At 48.4% G+C, this 21,888-nt stretch overlaps 1 long non-coding RNA gene across 2 annotated transcripts in view; it reads left to right on the forward strand.

The window, feature by feature from the left end:
* The window catches only part of LOC112975702, a 62,348-nt gene that overhangs the window by 12,510 nt on the left and 27,950 nt on the right, over positions 1-21,888 (forward strand). For both annotated transcript variants that reach the window (XR_003256700.1, XR_003256699.1), the window contains exon 4: positions 21,486-21,682. This is a non-coding gene — a long non-coding RNA (uncharacterized LOC112975702). The remainder of the gene's footprint in view (positions 1-21,485; positions 21,683-21,888) is intronic.

The following is a 21,888-nucleotide window of genomic DNA, read 5'->3' on the forward strand; positions in this document are numbered from 1 at the left end:
TACATTCCAGTTGCTCTCTCACATAAAGAGCAACTCCACCACCTCGCTTTCCTGGCCTGTCTTTCCTAAAAAGCACGTAGCCATCCATGACAGCACTCCAGTCATGCGAGCTATCCCACCATGTCTCTGTAATGGCAATGAGACCATGGCCCTGTGACCGCACACATATCTCTAGTTCTTCCTGTTTGTTCCCACTTCTTTACTGTGAGGGTGACAGCGCACTGGAACAGGYTGCCCAGAGAGGTTGTGGAGTCTCCTTCTCTGGAGATATTCAAAACCTGCCTGGACATGATCCTGTGCAACGTGCTCTAGGTGACCCTGCTTGATCAGGGGGGTTGAACTTAGACGATCTCCAGAGGTTCCTTCCAACCTCAACCATTCTGTGATTCTGTGATTCCCCATGCTGCATGCATTGGTGTACAGGCATTTCAGAGAGGTGATCGAGCATGCAGGTTTCCCAGGAGGGATGCAAGAGRATCCTYCATAGCCATGTCCCATGTGCTCTTCCCTGGCTGCATGCACCTGYTGGAGGCATCCTGACTTGAGCTGCGTTTTGCCGACTACCCTGTCTCTATAGCTCTCCCCTTCCCCCATCTTTCCTAGTTTAAAGACCTCCTTACCAGGCTGGCCAGTCTGATGGCAAAGACACGCATGCCCCATTGGTGAGGTGGATCCCATCTCTCCCCAGTGTAGAAATCTTTCTAAAAAAAAGGACAMCCCCGTATTGCCATGCTGGGTGAACACTTCACTGCTCCCTGCCCACAGTCTCATCCTGTGGTACCTTTCCATCACCCTGGAGGGCCCTAAAAAGGTGCAGGACAGACATTTATCCAGGAAGTTTCTGTACAGTTGACCCCAGCGCCCTTCCAAGGGCCCTTTCTGGCCAAGGCCATCATGGAGCATAGGCCAGTGGGAGGATATTTACCCAAAGTGCAGAAAATGTCATTTCCAGGCAGACCTGTTTGCCTCAGATATCTGCACCCCTAACCCCAAACCACAGACTCTAGGATGTGCCACAAATCTGCCGCCCAATGCACAGCTCTAGCACAAACACCTCCACCACCTCACCTGCACACTGCGTCCTCCCACACACAGCCTGTGACTCCACTTGCCAGCTCAGTGCTCTGCATGGCGGTCACAGCTTCCATCCCATTGTTGGCCCATGGGCTGATGCTGAGGAATTTGGGGCAAGAACAGGAAAATCAGGAATGAGATCTGGTTCAATCCAACTTGTGGCACTGATTTATGGATCTTCCAGGCTGAGGGCTGCATCCCCGTCACTAACAGAAGGGGGGATGTGAGAGAAGACACAAAAGAGGAAGTGTGAGGAGAAATATGAAGAGACCTGTTTAGAGAAATGAAGTGGAGGAGGCCAGTAGAAAGGGATATTGTAGGGGACACAGCTGGAGGTGCGTTCGTGGAAGGAGGTGCCCCGTGCTGGGGGACATAGCCCTCCGAGGGGCCTGTCTTCAGGACCCACACTGTGGCAGGCATACCCTGGAAGGGGCTGTTTTGCCCATGATAATAATTGGTGGAAGATGTGGGCAACACCTGGTCTGGGCAGAGTCTGGGACTGGAGGAACTGTTGTGTTTTCAAGACTGCAGAAGGAGCCTTGATTTTGGTGCTGCACGTTTGTGATGTTGTGCTGTGGTGGCAGTAGGGTGTTTGCTGGGTTGGAGGGATAGATGCAATCTGCACCCAACACCTCGGGTGGGAAACTAAGGACTCGGATGTCTTTACTCAGAGTGAACTTAAAGAAATGCAGGACACCTACAGCCACTGCCCCAGGGAGGTGCTGGGAAACCGGAGCTGGTGGGACACAGCCGATGGCTCAAGAGAGCATTGCTCTGGGGAGCTTGGGGCCTGTGCCACTTGCGACACTGCCCTGTGCAACAGAGGGTTTTGGAGTCAGCTCACAGAGGGTTATGTGGAGCAATGGTCTGATCTTGGTAATCCTGCAGGTAAGAAACACCCGTGGAGGGATTGGGAAGAAGGAGGTAATCAGTTGCAGTTGCTTGGACTGCTGGAGTGTGTTTGCACGCAAGGGGGAAGGGACCCTGAAAAGGCAGTGATCCCTAATGCCCAAAGGCTCTGACAGCTAGGCAGTTACAACACCCCTCTGGGTATCGCCTGATAAGCTGGTGGAAAGTCCTGTTGATCAAGGAGAAACTTATACGTACTGTACTGAGGGGAGCATGGTGGAAGACAGGTGTGAGATTAGCAGCGTGGCCAAGGATGATGCAGAGAGGCCAGTAGTGTGGTCAGCCAGGGAAAAGGTGTCAAGAAAGGCTGAAAATTTTCCGTGTTCCTGCTCCACATGTTGGGACTTACAGATGTTCCTGAAGAAAAAGGGGAAGGATGTGATGAGGTGGGACAGAAAGCCCTTTGGAGATCAGAGGTCAGAGCTCAGCTAATGCTCTTGTATGAAGCTCGAGGAGACCAAAACTGTTTGGGTCATCGTATTACTCCCCAGATAAGGAAATGCCCCCACTGCACCAAGCAACACTGTTCACCACTCATTTCAAGTCTGGATGAAGCCTGCAGTGACTGGAGTCATTAACATCTCGGTACCTCCAGCAGTAGTGTTACTCGTTGCTCATACTATCTTAATCATTGGCTTGTATGCTAAAGTACACTGAATATTCAGACTGTTGTAACCTTCTGGGTTTTGTGTTTTACTGGGACAAGGGTGATGTTTGCAAGATGTATGTGCTCAGTTTGTGGCGGTGTTAACCCGCACAGCCTGGTCTGCAGGGACAAGGGGTGGAGGTTGTGCAGAGTGCCTGCTCGGACTGTGGCGGTGTTAACCCTGATAATCTGGTTCCCAGGGGTGAGGAGGGAGTTCTGTTGTGTGCATGTACCCCTTGCACAGTGCCAATCCCTATTGTCTGGGAGGAAGGGTAAAATTTATAAATGTATATTAAGGTTGCGATGATGTTAAAAATAGCATTTTTAATGGATGTGTATTCAAACAGCTCTTAAATGTGTTTTGCAGAGGGCATAAATGGCAGGGCTTTGGTAGCAGGGGCTGCAGGGTGCCCTATATGGGAGGAGGCCATGAACCGTCCAGTGCTGGTCATGGCCAATTCCAGCCAGTTCTGAAACCGATGAAAACAACCCACCACAGACCAAAGCCGTGTCAGAGGASCACACAGCACCTCTGCTCAGACATATTTAAGAAAGAGTGGTAGCTGCTAGGGGGATACAGGAAGGGAGGCACGTGAGAGGAGGCACAAAAGGAGACACGTGAGGAGAAAGCTGAAGAGACCTGTCTGGAGAAACGCAAGGGAGGAGGCGAGTGCAAGGGGACATTGCTGGGGACACGGCTGGCGGTGCACTTGTGCACCATGGCCTGCAGAGGGTCCGTGCTGGAGCAGGGACCACGTGCTTGCCCTGCTGAGCATTGCGTGCCATTGCGTGTTGGATGCCATGTGTGAAGAAAAGGGCTCTTCTGCTCTTTGCTGGGGAACGGCTTTGCTGAACAGGCCCGATGTGTGGTGCTGAGCCTTGGGGAGAAACGCCAAAGGCAGCTAACTGGGAACATCTGTGCCTGGCTCTTCTTATGGGAACATGCCAGTTTGTGGAGAGAAACTTTTCACAGGATCAGTGGTTTTAATTAGGATAAAAACTGGAAGTGTCTTTTGCTGTGGAATCCAGCTTGATTCGCTCGCTCTCATGACAGATGTCAAAAGTAACCTGCCAAGCCCTCACCTCTTAAGGACCATCTCAGATGACCCTGGAATTACTAATTTGTGGGCATTTCAGAGCAGCATAGATGTGACATGGCAGAGAAAAATTGGAATCAACACAGGAGGATGCATGTTTTCCCCAGTTTCTAGAAAAACAAAACAAAGCCTGCTAAGCTATCTCCAGCCCTTCATGGGAAAAGGGAAGAGAAAAACATAACAGCAAAATGAGCTCAACAGGGAACTGACATTAGAGAGCAAACTCAAATTCTTTTCTGTCCAAAGATGTTGAACCCTATATAATTAACCCCAAATTGCCCTCAATGTGTTTCTGACATGATAAGAAGCATCAATGCCATAGCTGGTTTCTTTTATAAAATATATTGTGATAGAGTCACTGGTAGCATCTGTGCACAAAGAATTTTTGCTTCTCATGTGAGAAATATATGAAAGCCACAGATTTTAATACTAACTGGCTTGTGTTTTTCCCTGGCCCACAGACACTAGCCCTTATCAGATCTAAACAGAATGCACCAAAGAAGCTGAACCATGTTCAGTCTCTGCTCAGGTTTCCCAGCTCGTCTTGGCCTGGCTTTGTTGGGTGGCAAATCCATCAGGCAACATCTGTCCCTTCCAACATGGTGACAGTATCGGTGCTTGGCAAGCAGTGCAGTTAGTGGCTAGCAGTTGGTTTGTCTTGTCATTGTGGCTACGTGTATTGTCACTGAAGTAACCACAGCACCAACAATTGTAAGATTAGGAACTGATTGTAAAAGTGCTGAAAGAGTTAAAACTGCCACAGAATTTGGTTGTGTCGAACTACAAAGGGAAGCACGCCGGGGATGCCTGGAGTGTGTCCCGAAACACGGCGGCAGGGCACATGGACGCAGGCAGGTGACACTTCAGGAAAGATCCCCAAGCTGACATGGTTGTCAGGCCCTGGGATGCCAGTCAGTGAACCTGAGATTGAAACCCCCATTCGGAGTCCTAGCTAGGAGGTACCAAGGGAGATGGGGTGGTGAAGCCTGAAGCAGGGAAGCTTGGAAGCAGCTGTCATCTTTTGCAAGTGGCTGCGCTGTTTCCCCCAAGCAGAAGTGCCTCAAACTGTCCATTATGAGATCCTGTGCTCTGTGTGACCTGGGTGAAGATCAGAGTCACATCACTGGCAAAGGTTTTCCGAGAAACCTCGGGAATCACTGTATTTCAAAATTGTAGCAAAATACACTGGGATCCAATATCCCACTCCTGGAAGTGATGTTTTCTCCTGTAGAGTCCCCAGGCTACCCACTCCACATCCTACAGGCAAAAACATTGCCCAACTCTGCCCTCAAATCTGGGGGTCACATTAAGCCTAGCTAGATCAGCAAGACCTGCCATCCTACCATGGAGAGGTGTAAATCCCCCCATATGCATGAGCCTATCCCATTTCTCCAGCAGCAGCTGATCTCCAGTGCTTTGGAAGCAGAAGACAAGCCTGAAATGGGGGATTAACTACTACTGCATATGCACTGACACCTCCTTCCCAGCTGGCCTGGAGATGTCAAGGGATTGATGCTCCCAGGCTCAAGGCCAGAAATTGCCCAGCTCAGCCATGCCAATGTTTGGAGACAAATGCAATCCATTGTGTGCAGAGGTTTTGCTTGGTGTTAAACTGATGCTACACACCATACCTGGAGAAGATGCCTTTTGCTCATGGGTGAACGTTTCTCATATGCATTGGTGAATGAAAGATGCTACAGATATGCTAATGCATTGTTTGCTCTTGTCTGTCAAACAGCTTGTCCCATGGTTGCCCCAAGAGCCTCTTTCAGCCCCTATCTGAAGTAGCCTCGTAGGAATCTGAGTGATGCCAATGAGATGCACTTCTTGGAGGAAAACTTGCTCACTGTGAGGGGGTTGAAGCATACGCTTGCACCCCATTCCAGCAAGCTGGCAGGTCCGGAGCAGGCCAGGGCCACCTTGTCAGAGCAGCCCGGTGTGTCCATCCTGAAGCTTTCTCTGAGCAAGGAGTCATGCTTACCCTGCTCGGGGCTCTGAGCCCTGAGACAGCTCTTGTGGGAGGCTCCACAGCACACATTCAGTAGTCCTAGACCTAAAATCTCTGCGTTTGCTCAACACACACTGGGCTTAGAGGTTTTCTTCTTGTCTGAATTCTGGGAAATTCAGCAGGAACCCATGGGAAGGGCTTATCTCATGGCTCCACAGCTTTTCTTGTTAGCTGACATCCTGCCTGTTGCACTGGTTCGTACAGTGAGACTATTAAGCTGGGGAGGAAATATGGCAATCATTTTGTCTTGTTTTGTCAAACTTTGCCAGTGGTTGAGTGTCTGTTACGGCCCGCTTTGATATCACAAAGCCCATTTTTTACGTCGAGTGAGTTTGAAAAAGCCTGGTTTTAGCTGATTAAAACAGTCTTTGTTTTACTACTTCATGGGGTTATTCACTGATAAATGACTAATTTCTGAACTTGATCTTAATCAGAGAGTAAAAACACACCAGTAAGACATTTTCAGGTTGGTTTATTTTCTTGAAACAAATAAGAACCGTACTCCTCACCATGCTGAAATTATGCAAAACAGAAATTCGGTGTAATAAACAGAGGGAAAGCAAACAAGGTTTGTTACAAATACCACCTCCTAACATGAAAAAAAAAAAAAAAAAAAGAAGTAACAACAGGCCTTAAGAAGGCATGCCCAGCACAAAGGTAATATGAGTTCGGAGCTGTGTAATGGGCAAATGCTTTGATGGCAGGGTGCCAGGTGTCTTTGAAAGGCTGCTGGACTGATTTCTTGGGAGAAAAACCCTGGGACCCCAGGTGTACTGAAGAGTGGGAGAGGATGGCAAAGCATAAAACTTCAGTGTGCAGGTGCTTAGCTCATCCAAAGCAAATAATATCCTGGAGCTGCCATATATCTATAAGCAGGCCTTAGTTATTCTTTCCTTGGATGACATGGAAGTGATGTTCTCCAGAGTCTCCGAGGCCAAGTACAACATACAGCATCCTCACAACCCTCCTGATTTACTCTGCTTCTGCAGAGTGGGTTCAGCCAGCTAGCAGCCCAAATGTGCAAGCCTCGCCGTGCTACCAAAAGGGTTTCATCCATTCACTCTCTCCTGCGTCCCCAGCAAGTCACCGCTATCTGGGCAGGCCACTGAAACACAATTTTTTTGGCTCCTGTTGCCAGTAAAAAGGCACGAAGAGCATCATGACTCTCCTGTTCTCTAGTAGATGCGGTTTATCCTGTATCATATTTGCAGTTTTCTTTTTAATGGTGTTACCAAATTTATGTATTTAATGATGCTGTAAAATACTGAATAACCTACAGGCTAGATTCAAATAATGGATCTTAGGGAAGGAAAAGACTTGTTCTGGGCTTAAAATGTGGATACATAAAYGTGATCTGTGCTTGCTTTTCAGTACTAATGAAACTTAAAATGTATTGTAAAAATTTACAGGAAAGTCCATGGCGCAAGCCATTGGACCATAAATCTTCTGTGTCCCAAGGAAGGAGGTTACAGAAAGACCGATCCAGCAACTGAGCTAAATCACTGTGCCTGCTTAAGCAATAAATGTAACTTCTCTTCCRCGGTGAATATGATGGGGAGCATTTAGGAGGTGGGTTTTCCCACGTGGCACTCCTGGGACGGCCCCTGTGCTGCGTGGTGGCCAGTGTTGGCTGTAAGTCACCTGCCTGGCCTGTCGGCAGAGAAGCTATGAGGCTGTTAGTCCTCAGATAGCAACCACTCGTGCACCTGCGGTGCTGGCTCTTTCTGACATAGCATCACTTGCTGCCCTGAAATAGGGAATATTACAGCACAGGAACAGTTAATAGCCCGGAGAGTAAAAGAAAGGAGTCATTCTTCCCTTCACCAGTGTTATGAGCTGTTTTCAGAGCGAAAGGGAGAAAAGCTAAAGAGATAGAGTTTTGCGATTTTTTTTTTTTCCTTTTAAGAAAAATGAAACTTCAAACTCGTGAACTTCTGAATCATGAGTGGAGGTGGAGGGGAAGGGAGCCTGTTTCCTTGGCCTTGAGGATGCTGAGCTGAGGACCCAGGAGAAGCTGAGAAAGGCTCGGAGAGGCAGTGGGAAAGCAGGCATCTGGGGATCAGGCACTATCTAACATGGAGACTGCTTTAACCCTGCTGATGAATATGTCCCTGCTCGTTCCAGGGTCATTTGGTCCCACCTAGGGGTTTTACACAAGCTTTTCCCCTGGGGGGCTCAGGAGGGATCTCATTGCTGTCTTCAGCTGCCCAATGGCAGGGTATAGAGGTGATGGAGCCAGACGTTTTTTGGAGGTGCACTGGGCATGAACGATTTCTATCCTTGTAAATATTCACAACTTTACTGAGCATTGCCCTTAGCAACCTGTTCCAGGCTGGCACTGCTCTGAGTGGGGGGTCGGGCCAGAGACCTCCAGAGGTCCCCATCCGCCTACATTATTATCTGATAAGTAAACAAGGGAATATGGTCCTGATGAAGAATAAGCTGTTAATGGGGCATTGTCAAGCTGGGGGTGGTGGTGGAAATGTGCATCCTGAGGCCAGCACTACTCCCAGTCTCACAAATGCATTAGCTGGAAGAACAGGGAACAGGCTTGGGAAATTTCGCATGAGGCCATGCTGGAAATGGCTGCAGGTGCTCAGGAGGGCAGGACTGGGATGGGATTTGTTTTTGGCTGACCTGAGAGGTCTGAAAGAGATATGGGAGCAGGCGGGGAGAGATGGGAAAGACCATCTCTGAGGTACTGTGTGCGGGTTCATGGACTGCACGTTGGGAAGGCTTTGGAGAAGTGGGAACTGGTGCTGGAAAAAACAGTAAGTGTCCTGAGGTCTGGAAAACCCCTGGAAGAAGCAGGGTTGGCCAGTCTGCAGAAAACTGAAGTGAGACAGGACAAAGAAGTCTTTGAATGTGGTTGCTGCAAAGATGAAATGTGCCACACTGGTACGGACAGGACAAGAGGTCATGGACCTCCAGCTCCATTTCCTATGGAGGAAGAAATATTGCCTCTGTCCTTGACATAGCTGTGCTTCTATAAAAGCTCCCTTAACCCACAGTACTTATCGTGTAAAACAGCCAGATGACAGTTATGGAAAACTGAGTAAAAAGGTCTCCAGAAAGAGCAGAAAATGCTGGTTGAGGAATGAACCAGACAGAGAAAGTCAGGACAAGCGTCTTGCCAGTTGAGAGCATGTGATGAGTGTTTTTACAGGGAGCTGTTCTCAGAGGAACAATCTTTCTTAAACCATGGGGACAGGCATGTTTTCCATCACTGTCGGGTGAGCAGTCGGCCTTTTCCATGTCATCCTGAGAGAGGCAAGGTTTGCAGACAGAGGTCACAGCTTTTATTAGCCTGACTGATAGAGATGGAAAAAAAACAGATAGTGCTTTCCAGCGGACAAGCTGAAAAAGGGTTCAGGTGCCCAAAAGCTTTGCTCTTTCATTTTTCTCCTCACTATATATTGCCTTATTAGAAGACATAACCTCTCCTTGCAAACTTTACTTAGTTTTAAAAGTTTAAACTTTACTTAGTTTACTTAGTTTAAAGCCTTGCTGGCTCCAGTGCATTGAGATGGCTGTCAGCACCCACCCATCTGTCTGAGCAGAAGTCAGAGGCAAGTCAAATGTCACAGACTCTTTTTGGCCTGAGGTTCCTCAGGGTTGTGTCCATTTGAGGTTTGAACATCTCTAACGGTGGAGATCCCACATCCTCTTTGGGCCACTGTCCCAGTGTCTGACAACCTCCAAGGTGAAAGTTTTTTTTGCTAACACCTAGCTGGGATTTCCTGTGTTGCAACTTGTGTCCACTGCCCCTCGTCCTTTCACTGTGCTCCTCCAAGAAGAGTCTGCCTCTGTCTTCTCTGTACCCTCCTGTCACATAGCTGTGGGGAGCAATGAGATCCCCCATGGGCTTTCCCCTCCCCAGGCTGGTCAAGCCCAGCTCCCTCAGCCTCTCCTCCTATGTCAGGTGCTCCAGCCGCTGACCATCCCAGTGGCCTCCACTGGACTTGTTCCGGTACATCAATGTCTATCCTGTATTGGGGCACACAACACTTGGTGCAGCATCCAGATGTGGTCTCACAAATGCTAAATAGAGGTGATAATTCCTTCCCTTGACCTCCTGCACCCTTGTTAATGCAGTCCAGTAGGTGGTTGGCCTCCGTCGCCACAAAGATGCCCTGCTGGCTCACAGGCAACTTGCAGAGCACCAGGACCCCAGGTCCTGTTGTGCAGCATTGCTCCCCTGCCAGCCACCCTGGCCTGTTGCAAGGGGCTATTCTGCCCCAGGGACAGGGTTTGGGGTTGCCTTGGTACCTCTAGGAGACCTGTCATGTCCCTGCAGTCACAATTCCCTCCCTCTGGGCAGACACATGTTGCCAGGAGCTGGCATTTGGGGCAGACAGGCCACCTTTGGGTTTAGAGTAGGGGTGTTTCCGTAACCCTCAGCGTTGTGGTCCTGGAGGCAGCTCTTCCTGTGGTCTCTGGTTTCCCGTGCAGGGTGGTCCAGGGCCCGGCCCTGGTCCCGAGCGAAGGGGGATGCTGAGAGGTGGGGCTGCAGGTAGTGGTGCTCTGCACGCCTGCAGCTTGGTCCCCTTCCCTCCAGCCCGCCCGGTGCAGGGAGAGGGAAACCACGTTCCACACGTGTGCCCTCGTGCTTTTCTTTTTCAGAGGTGTATTTTCCTAACCTCTGCAGCTGATATTTGAACTCTTGAACAATGAAATAATGCAGACACCGATAACCTCCCCAGCGCTGGGGTGAGAGGAGGAAGGATCCTCCAAACACAGACAATGCAGCTTTTGTTATGAGACGTTTGAGTTGATTCATTGCCAGAGCAGAGTGTTTTTGTCATTTGTGTTGTTGAAGGCTGGGACGGGAGCCCACACACCCAGCGCTCTCCTCGCTTGTGACCTTTAACTGTTTTTAAAATCACGTTCATGGCTTGTGCAGGAGAGACCGTAAATTTATCACCGTCACCGTGAACTCTCCTCGCCTGCCCTTATCTATGCATCTGATAGAGTAAATCTGGTGGCAGCATCAGCCCTTGGTGACAGGTGAGTGCAGAAAGCAGAGCGCTGCCGGCAGGCCTCTCATCGATCAGAGGAGCTGTGCAGGCAGAGCAGATTTATGCACCCATTTCTCAGCGCGCAACAACAAGAGCATCGCCTTCAGTGAGGAAGTGACCCCACAAAGCCACACCAGATCTGTTCACTTTTAAGTGTTGCATTGGGTCTGTTTCTTCTTTTCTGTCCTGCAGCAGAACCAGCCCATGCCTGGTTCTCCACCTTCTCGCTTTTGAAGGCCTGGCTCAGACCCCATCTTTTACTACAGTGAGGGCAGCGATGGGGTCAGCCCCACTAGTCCCATGCCCACCTGAAAAAAAAAAAAGTTTGCTCCAAGCCCAGAATGGATGCAGGCTGTAAGCACGTTACCAGCTCTCAGCAAAAAGGGTGAGCACTTTGGTTAATGAAGGGACCTGGCTGCCAGTGTGGTTTTCTGGGAACATTCCAGGATGCCAAACCTATAACCCAGCTTGATGCTCCTCAGTGGGGTCACGCTGGCAAACACAGCTGCTGGCCTGGCTATTGCTKGGAACAATTTCCAGTAAGACTCACTAGTCCCACTTTGCTGTTACATTGAGGTTGCAACATGAGAAAAGCCACAGTCCTCTGGGATGATGGATGCAGCTGGGCCCCTGGGGACCACTCCTGGCCCCTCTCTGTGGCGGGGTCATTGGGCGAAGAGGGGCTGCGCTGGCAGGATGCTGGCCTCTTCATGCTTCCCAGTGTGGGAGGGCAAGAAGGCTTGGGACTGCTCGAATCCGCTTCAGCTGGGAGCGCGGGGGAGAGAGGCAGCTCCTTCACATCGGGATGCAGTGCAAATATCTCTGCAGAAGAACTTCCTTCTTGCTCCCACAGAAGTCTGTCTGGTGGCCACATCCTGCCTGTCCCAGTGGTACCATTGCTGGGGGGGCCTGGCTTCACTTCTCTTGATAGCTCTGCCCTTCCCTTGCTCCTTGGCTCCTTGTGCTCCCTGCTTTCTGTCTCTTCCCTTTTCATCCCTACACTGCTTTCAACCCTGGGCAGAAAGAAACCATGGGTCCTGCATTTCCAGTTCTGCACCAGGACATTATTTCACCCCTTGTTTTGGATGAGGGTGGTGTCAGGACCGGCCTGAGGGGAGAGGGGCAGGTTTTGACAGATGCAAAAGGTCAGTTTGAGCAGGAGAGAAATAGGCCTGAGCCTGCAGAAACCAGCCACGATCAGGACTGATCTGTCTGTGACAAATGCAAATTATAAACCACGGGTGAAAAACTTCTTTCCCTTCCTTTCCTTCTTTCTGCAAGCTGATATACAGTTATTTAGCAGATCAGGCAAACAGGCTGCCCAGTGTAAGCAGTGAGGATGGAGCTGCCCTGGAAAGACGATGTGTTGCTGCATGGCCATTGACGCTGGTGCATCTTGCCCTCCTGCTAGAGTTGAGTTTGGTCGGTCACTGCTCGACGTGCCCAGCCATGCCACTGTCTCACCTTGTCTGTGGTGAAGTCCTCTGTCCGACTGCCATGGCTCAAAGCACGAAGAGTTGCCCGTGGCTATTTTCCACAGGCCCTGCTATCAGCGCTGCAACTTTGTGAGTCTTTTGTACATTTTCTTCAGAACCATACTATCACAGCTATGCACCTAAGTAAAAGTAAATAGCAAATCGTGAACAGGCAACACGTTGTCTGTCAGCAATCCTAGTCTCACAGATGCCTTAGTCCCTCAGAAAATAGCCCTTGGCCTCCTAAATCATATAAGCGCATTAGAAAAATCTTTCTCCCTATCTTTATTTCCTCTCCTGACTGTCCCCATTGGCTCATGGTGTAATTTTGGAGTGTATTTCTAAAACACTTCTGCTGGTCTCAGATTTTTATGAGTCCTGCCAGTAGCAAGAGATCTCCCTTCAATCATCTCCCTTAACACTTGTCTCCCGCCATTCCCTCCCCACAAACTCAAAAAAAAAGGTTATTTTGCCCCGTGCAGGTGTCCCATGCCCTCCTGCTCCATTTCCCTCCTGCCCGGATGCTGGTGAGCCTGGTGGGGCATGGGCTTGCCCCAGGTGGTTGATGCCCCACGCTGGGTTTCGTGGCCACAACCACCACACCCCTGCTCATCAAATATCCTTCTCCTGCACACTTCACCAGCTCCAGATCTGAAAATCAGGCCCAGAAATGACATCAGTGCTGAGATGAATTTCGGGAACAGGGCTCCAAGTTTGGTGTTGTTTGTCAGTGACACCTTTTACGGCTTTTCGGTACAGCTGCTCCAGACCCGCGGCCTGAGGCTGCTGTGCGGGGCAAGGGCAGAGCAGGGCAGGGCAGTGAATCCCTTCTGCTTTCGGATGCAGCAGATGGTTTGACTCCTGACATTGCCAAATACATACGGTAATATTTTTCTTTCAAGTCCTGTGGTCCAGTGTTCACTGTACCTTGCCATTTTGTTCCCGGAACGATCTTCTGTTTAATGACAGCTGCTTTCCCAAATTAACTTCCTTTAATACGTTGGACCTGGCTCTTCATYGAGCACCAAGTGGCCCCTCTCTTTGTGCCGGGGAGACCAGGCGGAGGCAGAGGCTGCTGCAGGCAACCCGACCCACCAACTGCCCGTCTGACCAAAGCGTGTACGTCACGCTGCTAAAACCAGCGTTAAAAATAGCTGGTTTCATAAGTATCTGTTGGGAAATCTCCCTGCACGGAGTAGCTTCTATTGTTTAAGGTCCTTTATCCAGCTACGGTTTGGGGCTTGCCTCTAAAATAGCAAGACACGCCGTATGAAGCCGAGCCATTTACGCTTCAAGCCCTTTTGGTTTTTTGGAAGGCTCCCGTCTGCGTCATCTGATCCAGGATTTCTTGGCGTAGCTTTGTTAATGCACCTGCGAAAGATATATTTATCTGTCTGGCTCGGTGACATGTAAACAGTGCGCGTTACGTCATGGCTACAGAAAACTCTCAAGAGCAGCAGAAGCAGGGAGGAAAACAGAACTACTGTCAGCTAAAAGGGGCGACCTGGGTAACACTGAGCTGGCGTTGGATGTGTGATGAAATTAGAGGTGATCTGCAAGGAACCAAAAAGCATTTCCTGGTGCTCCTTCTGCTGCCTTCTGTTATGGGTGTCCTCAGTCTAAAATAAGAAGGAAAATCAAACTTTCTTCCAGCATTGGCAGGTTAGGGGAAGAGAAAAAACAGCTKCATTTTCACACCTGTCAAAAATATACATCTTCCTTAACTGCGAAGGACTCCTTGCCGTTGCCTCTCCCTTTAAAATCAAACTCACCTCTGAGTTTTTCCCCAACTCCCCCTGTTAGCGCTGCCTCTCAGCCACCCGAGTCCTGCTCCTTGTCCTTCTGGCTCAGCCCCAAGCTAGCAGAGAAAGAAGAAAAAGTGACTTTAAACGAGTCAGGCACTTCCTCCCCTGGCCCAAACACTCTGTGTCGATGGCGGCATAGGCTGCACGACACAGAAATCTGTCCTAGATCCAGCAGGCTGGATCTAACCTAGTCAACCTGCGCCTGCAACGCAGAGGAGTCAAACCGGAGCCAGCCTTGGCAGCGGCACGGGAGCTGCATTTCCCCTGGAGGATCCGTTCTTGAGCACTTTCTCCCCTGCGCTGGGGATTAACATGTTTCTGTCAACCAGAGGCACATCTGTCTTTTTTTCCAGTTTTGAAAACTGTATAAACTTAACGCCGGAGGCCAATGCAAACAAAACCCCATCCCTCATTTGCATCCCCGCGGGGCCCTCTTAGCGAACCTAGCGGAGCAGAGATGCGGCACGAGCGTGCGGGTGCCAAATAAATGCCTGTTTTGTTCCCGAGCCCTTTGCCGTGCTCCGGGGCAATGCAGAGCCTGGTGCGGTTTGCCGGCGCCTTTGGGCAAATACCAGGTGAATCCAGTGCACTTCTGCAGTCAGGCACATTTATTACTGTAAATAAATCTGCTGCAACTCTTATTTGCTGTTAGCAGCAGTCTTTTAGGTGACAAAGCTGCTTGGTGTCTTTGGGAAGTGCCATGCGCCTATAGCATCCCCATAACTGGCAGATCCAGGTTAACGCAGCCCAAATTGCCTCCTGCTCCCCAGATGTTTTAACCTTGAAATTACCCTGGCCAGAAATTGAAAGCATCATATGATACTTCCCTGAAGTGGGGATGGTTAATCTCAGAAAAACACTCAGTTTTTCAAAGCTACCGAATCTCCCAAACCAAGTCTTTTTATCCTAAAAGGTGTGCGTGGGAGGGAACAGAAAATGAAAAGCCAAATATGTGCARGCTCTGAACGGCGCCTCCCTTCCAAGTGCCTCTTGAAAAGCAGAAATGAGAAGTCAGCGCATTTGGATGGCGCTGTTTCATTCACTTAAAATGTGTTTTTCAGGGAGAATTACGCTGCCTGGAATTTGTAACTTTTCCTGCAGGCACTTTGAAGCTTCTTGGCACCTGCTGTGCTAATTGCACTTTGGGCAGCGGAGGGAAATCCGAATGCGTTATAAAAGAAAATGTTGACCTTTTCTATGCTGATTGCCCGTGGATATGGGTCTTTTGTCCTAGCAAAACTCAATGTCACTGTTGCTGAAGGGAAGTGTTAATCAATGGGTTGTGTTAGATCTTCTTGCCTAAAAGTTTCTTAACTACTTTTTGGGCTGGAGGTAGCACTTGTTTGGGATATTTTTTAAAGAAATTTACTTATCCTCACAAAGCCTTATGTCAGCAACTTTTATTCCCCTTGTGCTTGACATTTAATAGGTTTTTGTTTTGAATGGCAAAAGATACAACCTAGTATTTAAATAAGGCAGTAGAGGAAGAGAGGGAATGATTTAGCCAAAAGCAATAAAATCAGCGAAACCACAATTAAATGTCAGCTGATCACCTCTTAGAAAAAAGGTTGCTATTTTCTTGCTCTCTTTTAAGAGTGTTGTGATTTAGCAGAGCTCCCAGGCAGCAAATGAGAAGCTGCGATAGGGCTGCTTAGCTTCCAGCAATGTGTTATTGGTTATTCAGGGACAAAATGGGATATGAAATGTGAGCTTGTCATTTTCCATGGCTTCATAAAATTATAGAGACACTCTCTGCATGTTGGGCCTCGTTGCCTAGACAATTATGGCAAGATATACTCATTATGCTCTATTACAGAAATGAACACTACTATAATGAAGCAGCCAATTAGCAAGGAGGAGCCCCTTTCTCTGAGTTTTTTTCAGTTTAAGGGTTTTAATTTCTGTTTCCTTTTCCCCCTTGTTTTGTGATGAAAAGCCTCATTTTGGAATATCAATGAGCTGTTTTGAAAGCCCTAATATTTTTCTGTAATTAGCTGTCTCCACCTCATGAAAGCATTGCATTTCAAAGTTGCTGTGACTGTTAGCTGTTAAACATATCTTATTTCCGTGAAAAAAAAAAAATAGTGGAGTACAGACACGGCAAAGTATTATTTTTCCGAGCTGGCATCTGCAGGATGACTTTGATATTTCGTATTTCTTTTCCGAGTTGTGCTTCTGAAGCCAAGAGCAATGTAAATAACTTCTCCTGGGCATGCTACCCTTTGGCAGCATGCTGCCTTTTTCCTCTCCTCCAGTCTGTCATTCCCAGTCCCTCCCTGTTTGCAGTGTTGATATCCCCTGCCCAGCCATGGTAATATTGGGCACGCAACCTTTCTGACTAACTACATCGGGAGGGAACCCACTGGGAAATAAAATAGAAAGGCAAGGGCTTTTGTTTCAAAGCAAGAGGGAAAAATCCGATTCAAAGGCAAGACTGTGCTTTAAGATTCCTGGGCAAAGGCTGGCATCAAGAAAGTCTTTCCATCATATTCAGTGGGCTCTGGCTAAGCCTTTAGTTATTTTGGTCGGTCACAACCCTGGCAATGGTTGGAAGGGAGTGTGAGAGAGGTTGTTTGCCACCAACACCCGCGGCTGTTTTTCTAGGAAGCGGTGGCCATCCTTCGGACTTGCCTGGAGCAAGGCTGAAGCCTCCAGGGCAAACACAACAAGCTTGCAGCTGGGAAGAAGCTGAGCACGGTACAACTGCGGTGTCCCAAACCCAGTTTGGATGTAGGAGTGGGACAGCACGGGCTGGAGGCGGGTGCCATGGGAAGTTTTGGGGGTTGGAACTGGGCTGCATGTGGCGGCAGGGATTTACCATGGAAGAGCTGAGAAAAAGGGCTACTTAGCGGAGTTTCCTATAATCCCCTTTCTCCGCCACCTCGCGGGGAGGTCAGGTTGTTTTCTGAGATGGTGAAATGTGGTGGCTGCACAAAGCAGACTGCATCTTATCTCCTTCCCAATTCACTGTTCCCACTGAAGTCCTCATGGGTTTTGCTGCAAGCCCACAGAAAGAGGACCTTTCCCGGGGCCAGTCTCAGCCCCACACGGCCTATGATTTCAATCCAAGCAGGAACTTTCTCGTTTGGTTAAAAAAAAAAAAAAAAAGCATTTACTCAGTTCCCATCCTTCATTTTCCTTTTGAGTCCCTGAAGGGTAGTCCAAGCCTGTGGTTTTTCAGTAGCAAAGGCACTTTCCGATGAGAAAAAAATTCATGCATTTCGATGGGTGTAGCTGTCTGCTTCTGGGGAAGCACGAGTGACTGTCAGCCGTGGGAAAATATCCTTTTCCCTTCTTTCTGGCAGGGGAGTGACATGGTTGTATAAACTGGTCGGTGTTCGCAAGGCAAGGGGCAGTCACTGCAGCTGTGTCTTCCTCCCTGTGGAGGGTGGTGGGAGCTATGAGGAGGAAAATGAAGGTAAGAAAGAGATTGTCTTGTTGTTGTCTAGAGGGTGTAGGGATTGCCTTGGTGGTTGTACCTTGGGGTTTTGGTGGAGGAATTTCTTAAAAGGTAATATAACTTTGTGTCTGGAACGGGCATAAAGACACTGGCTCTGCGTGGGAATTGCCCTGTGACGGATGCCGGTGCCCTGAGCCTGGAGCACGGGGCTGCACGAGAGGACAGCATCTTGTGTCCGTTACGGCTATTACTCACCGGCGTATTGCGAAGCAGAAAGTCATGCGACAAAGGCCTTCCCTTTTTTGCCTCCTTCTCTCAAACTGAACTGTGTGGAGAGAGCGCAGAAACTCCACTGCGCTGGAGAGAAACTGTGACAATCTTTTCCCCCAAAGACGCATGTTGTCCTCATGCAGCAAGCTCAGAAGAGACCCTGCCAAAAACTTCTCCTCTCCAAATGGGTTATTCCCACTCCAGAATGACACTGGGTACATTTCCAAAACATCTGTTGCTGCCACAGGGTGAAACCACATGTGGACTAATGCAAATCAGTCTCATTTACTATAGATGAAGATATTTCAATCAACTGCTTGGATGTTTCTTGTAGAATACTGATAACCATTTCATATGATCTAGATATCCAGGCATCAGAGCAAATAAACAGTTTCATCTTTCAAAATACATAGGCATAGACACAGATATATAGACAACCCCCCCATTCCTAGTATTCCCAGGAATTTTACAAACGCCATATAAATCATATTTCCTCCTAACAGAAAATCAAAGCTCTCACAGTTAACAAATTGCGAAGGGGAAAAGCTAACCAAAACTACAGGATGTTTTAAACAGCTGTATTTCAAACAAATCCTTTAGCATTGTGCACAGCGCAGTTTGGAGGAAGCCCAGCTGAGGAACCGAGCACTGAGCTGGGTGGCTGAGCTGTGTCAGCTCACGCCGTGCGTACGGTTGTCTCTTGCACAACACAAGGGGATGAAGATACTTTTCTGTTGAAGCTGATTTCTCAGCAGCATCTGGCTCTTCGAGTCTGCTCTGGAGTTATGATATTAATAATCAGCTTTGTATTGGTTGTGAGAAGGATTCTGGAGTTTAAAGTTCAGTTCCAAGAAATGAGAAGACTGCATTAAATCAGAACACAAATAGGAAATAGAAAAACCCTTGTGGACGGCTTGCTACCAAACGCTGTTTTCTTTAGTTTTTTTTTCTGCGTGTTACAAATTGCTTTAGCGCGAAGGTGACTTGGATGAAGGAAAACAAGTTCAGCGTCGCTGCAGTGACAGCAGTTTCAGYGACTTCCTTTGCTGTTCTCGTTGCTCAGCAGCCCTGGCTCTTGCAGCGCGTTCGCCTGCATCTGAGCAAGCCTGGACACGTTGGCTTGCCACCCTTGCTACCCTTTTTACCCTGCCCCAGTCCTTTCTGAATAGCCCTAATATTTGGGGGCGTTTAGGATGGGAACTTGGGAGTCAGCAGGGGGGTGACACTGAGATCACGTAGCAGTTTTCGGAGCAGCCCTTCTCCCGGGAATTCCTGGGGGCAGAAAGGGCCAGGTTCATAGTTGGAGGCTTGCTAAAACCTTGGCTCCTGCATCCTGCTCCAAAACCTGGGAAAAGCCAGCTAAATCATCTGCTCTGGTTTTAGTCCAAAATTGTAGCATTTTGGCTCCAAGTGGGCCCAGGGTTGCCTGAGCTAACAAGTGACACCACATACAAGAAGTCCTTATTTTTGTCCTCTAGAAAAGTATTTACGTTAAAAACCTTCCTCTTCAAAACTCTGTCCTCCTCTCTGCCCTCCAGGTTGCAACGTTTTTTTTTATTTTTATTTTCGGACTCCTCAATTAGCCTGCTGGTCTCCCATACCAACTTGTCCCTGCTCAGCAGCTGCTGAGATCTTCTGCTCTGAGCAGACCGGAGGCTCCTGGGGCTTTTCCTAGCGTGTAGCCACCGTCAGCTCTGAGTTCCCACTTTTCTTGGAGTCTTTGAGCAGGGATTCAAGGATGATGGTAGCGATGGGTAAAGTTTTTCTCTCTAAATTTTTTCACCAGAGATTTAGTGCTTTTGAAAAGCCATGTGAGATCCATTGGGCTGAAGAGCAGAGGAAGTTAGGACCCCAGCGGGTAACAGCTGAGACTCTGCGTTCTTGCATTTGGCAATAAAATGGTTGGCATTTTCATTTCACCCGCCGTCTGCGGATCCCAGTACAGATGCAAATAGTGTTCTCTGCTCTGGGTTGGAAGGCAGGTTCGCAGTCACCCCTTAGCTGGGCTCTTTGGGACACCTAGGACTGCCTGCAGTCTGTTTGCTGGTATTTAAAAGTCAAAAGCCAAGAAAGCGTCCCTTTTCAAGAGGGGACGGCACAGAGCTTTTTTTGTGTCCCATTGCAAAGGTGTTTGAGACCGCTGTGGTGATAAGCCCACACTTCGAGTCTTCCGTATGAGCTCACCTGATGACTAAACAGAAAGCAGCGACTTAACACAAAATCCCCGAGAAAACCACTGCGTCCCAGGGAAGTGACAGCTCTAGCTAGGTGCCCCAGTTTGGCTGAAATTCTTGCATTCACTTGACACATCCTGGCATTTTGTGGCCTGCCACATTTGACTCAGTAAAGTTGAGGGATGGGGCTCAAAGCTGTTAATCAATGAAAGCCATCACTGACTCACTGCCTGCGGCGGGGATTCAGGGGTGACTCGAGCCGTCTGCCCCTGCAGGAGCAGCCTCCGTGTCTGGACTGTTGCATCCCCTTGAGCTCCTGGTCCTGCCTGTCAAGGGGCCCGTTGCATCCCCCTGAGCTCCCGGTCCTGCCCATCGAGGGGCCTGTCACATCCCCTTGAGCAACTCGTCCTGTCCATCGAGGGGCCATCACCAGTGGGGGATCAGGACCTGGGGCTGGTGCTTGGCTCAGGGGGGATCTTCTTGGGACTCTCACACCCATTTTCCAGTTTCTTTTCTATTTTCAGCCTGCATAAGTGCAATGAAAAGCTCGCTCTAGGATAGAAACTTTGAATTTGAAGGGGCTGCAATTTGCCCTTGTTCATGGGGTGTTTCTTTCTGATCTAAGGCAATATTCTGTTATTTTTTTGTTACTCAGCTATAGATAGAGAGTGGCTATTTTCAGGTTTGCCCTGCTGCTTTCGCTCTGAGGTGTAATTGCGAGTTTGTTAATGAGTGTTTCCACTTTAACAGTCCTTTGTTTTCTTTCCTCCACTAATTTCTTTGAGTACATACGGAGCATCTGTAGTCAAACCAGCCCTACTGAATTAAGATATTGGCTGGGACAGGCACTCCTTTAACCCTTACATGACTCACGATCATTTTCAAACCCCAGGGAAGCACAGCATAGTTTTGGTTTTTTTTTCCTCTCTGCCTCCCAATTATTTCTACATTAATATCTGTATCCTCTCCTTAATATTTAAGCTTTAATGTAGTTCAGGTAGAAACTGCAGAGGTTTCAACTGTGGGGTCTCCTGAAGGAAGCTGATCTGAAACCCACATAACTAAATGCATGTAAAATGGGAAGCACCAAAAATCGAGAGACCTGATTAATTAGTGCTTTCCTTGGGGATGCAGGGCTTGTCCACAGTGACTAAAATTCCATGTCTTTTAATATCTTGTCTCTGACAGTGACTCATGGTGTCTGCATCGAAGGAAATGCAAAAGACCAGTAGTAAGTAGTTGTGGACTACCTAAAGGGAAAGTTTCTTCCTAGTCGTGGTAGCCTAAGGCTGATTTACGTCTTGCTGCATGCAGCTGCATCAGCGTAAAACTTAAGTCAGACCTCCAAACCACTCATTTTAAGGCATTTTCATTGCCCTGTGAGCTGTATCAGTCTAAAATCACACAGCGTGCATCTGGAGAGCAGCTGGCTTGTGCGGTTTTAATTTTATTAAACTGAAGTTAGCGACCCCATTTCACTAAGGTAACAAACTTTCCAGAAGGAGACAGCACAGGGAGGAAATCAAGTTAAAAATTCACGCACAGAGTTACATTCTGTTATTGCATCTGACATTTTCGTTATCATTAAGAAGGACTTTTTCCTTTGTAGGTGATTCCCTGGCCTTTCACTGCCACAGAAGAAGCAGAAGAGGCTTTGCAAAGAGCATAAAAAACCTATTCCCACCCAGGGTATTATTAGAGGCTATTCTTCCTGGAAGAGCTGAAGTTGCGATACCAACACCCTGAGAGCTTGACCAGTCATACTCAGAAATATGAAGAGAATGTAACTAGAGGAAGTAGTGGCTGGTGAGTCAGCATGAGTAATTTTGTTCCAATGAGAATGAAGACTGAGGGTTTTTTTTTTCTTTTTTTTCCCTCTTAAACATTTTGGACATCATTGCTTAATGGAGGGAAATAAGTGATATTATGCCCGTGCAGCCAGCACTGCTTGAGTTTTTTCACCCTACTCCCATGAAAAAACAAATGCGTAGATCAGTTTTATCTCATCTTCC

Source organism: Apteryx rowi, unplaced genomic scaffold (genome assembly GCF_003343035.1).
Source record: "Apteryx rowi isolate R43461 unplaced genomic scaffold, aptRow1 scaffold_681, whole genome shotgun sequence".
Taxonomy (NCBI): domain Eukaryota; kingdom Metazoa; phylum Chordata; class Aves; order Apterygiformes; family Apterygidae; genus Apteryx; species Apteryx rowi.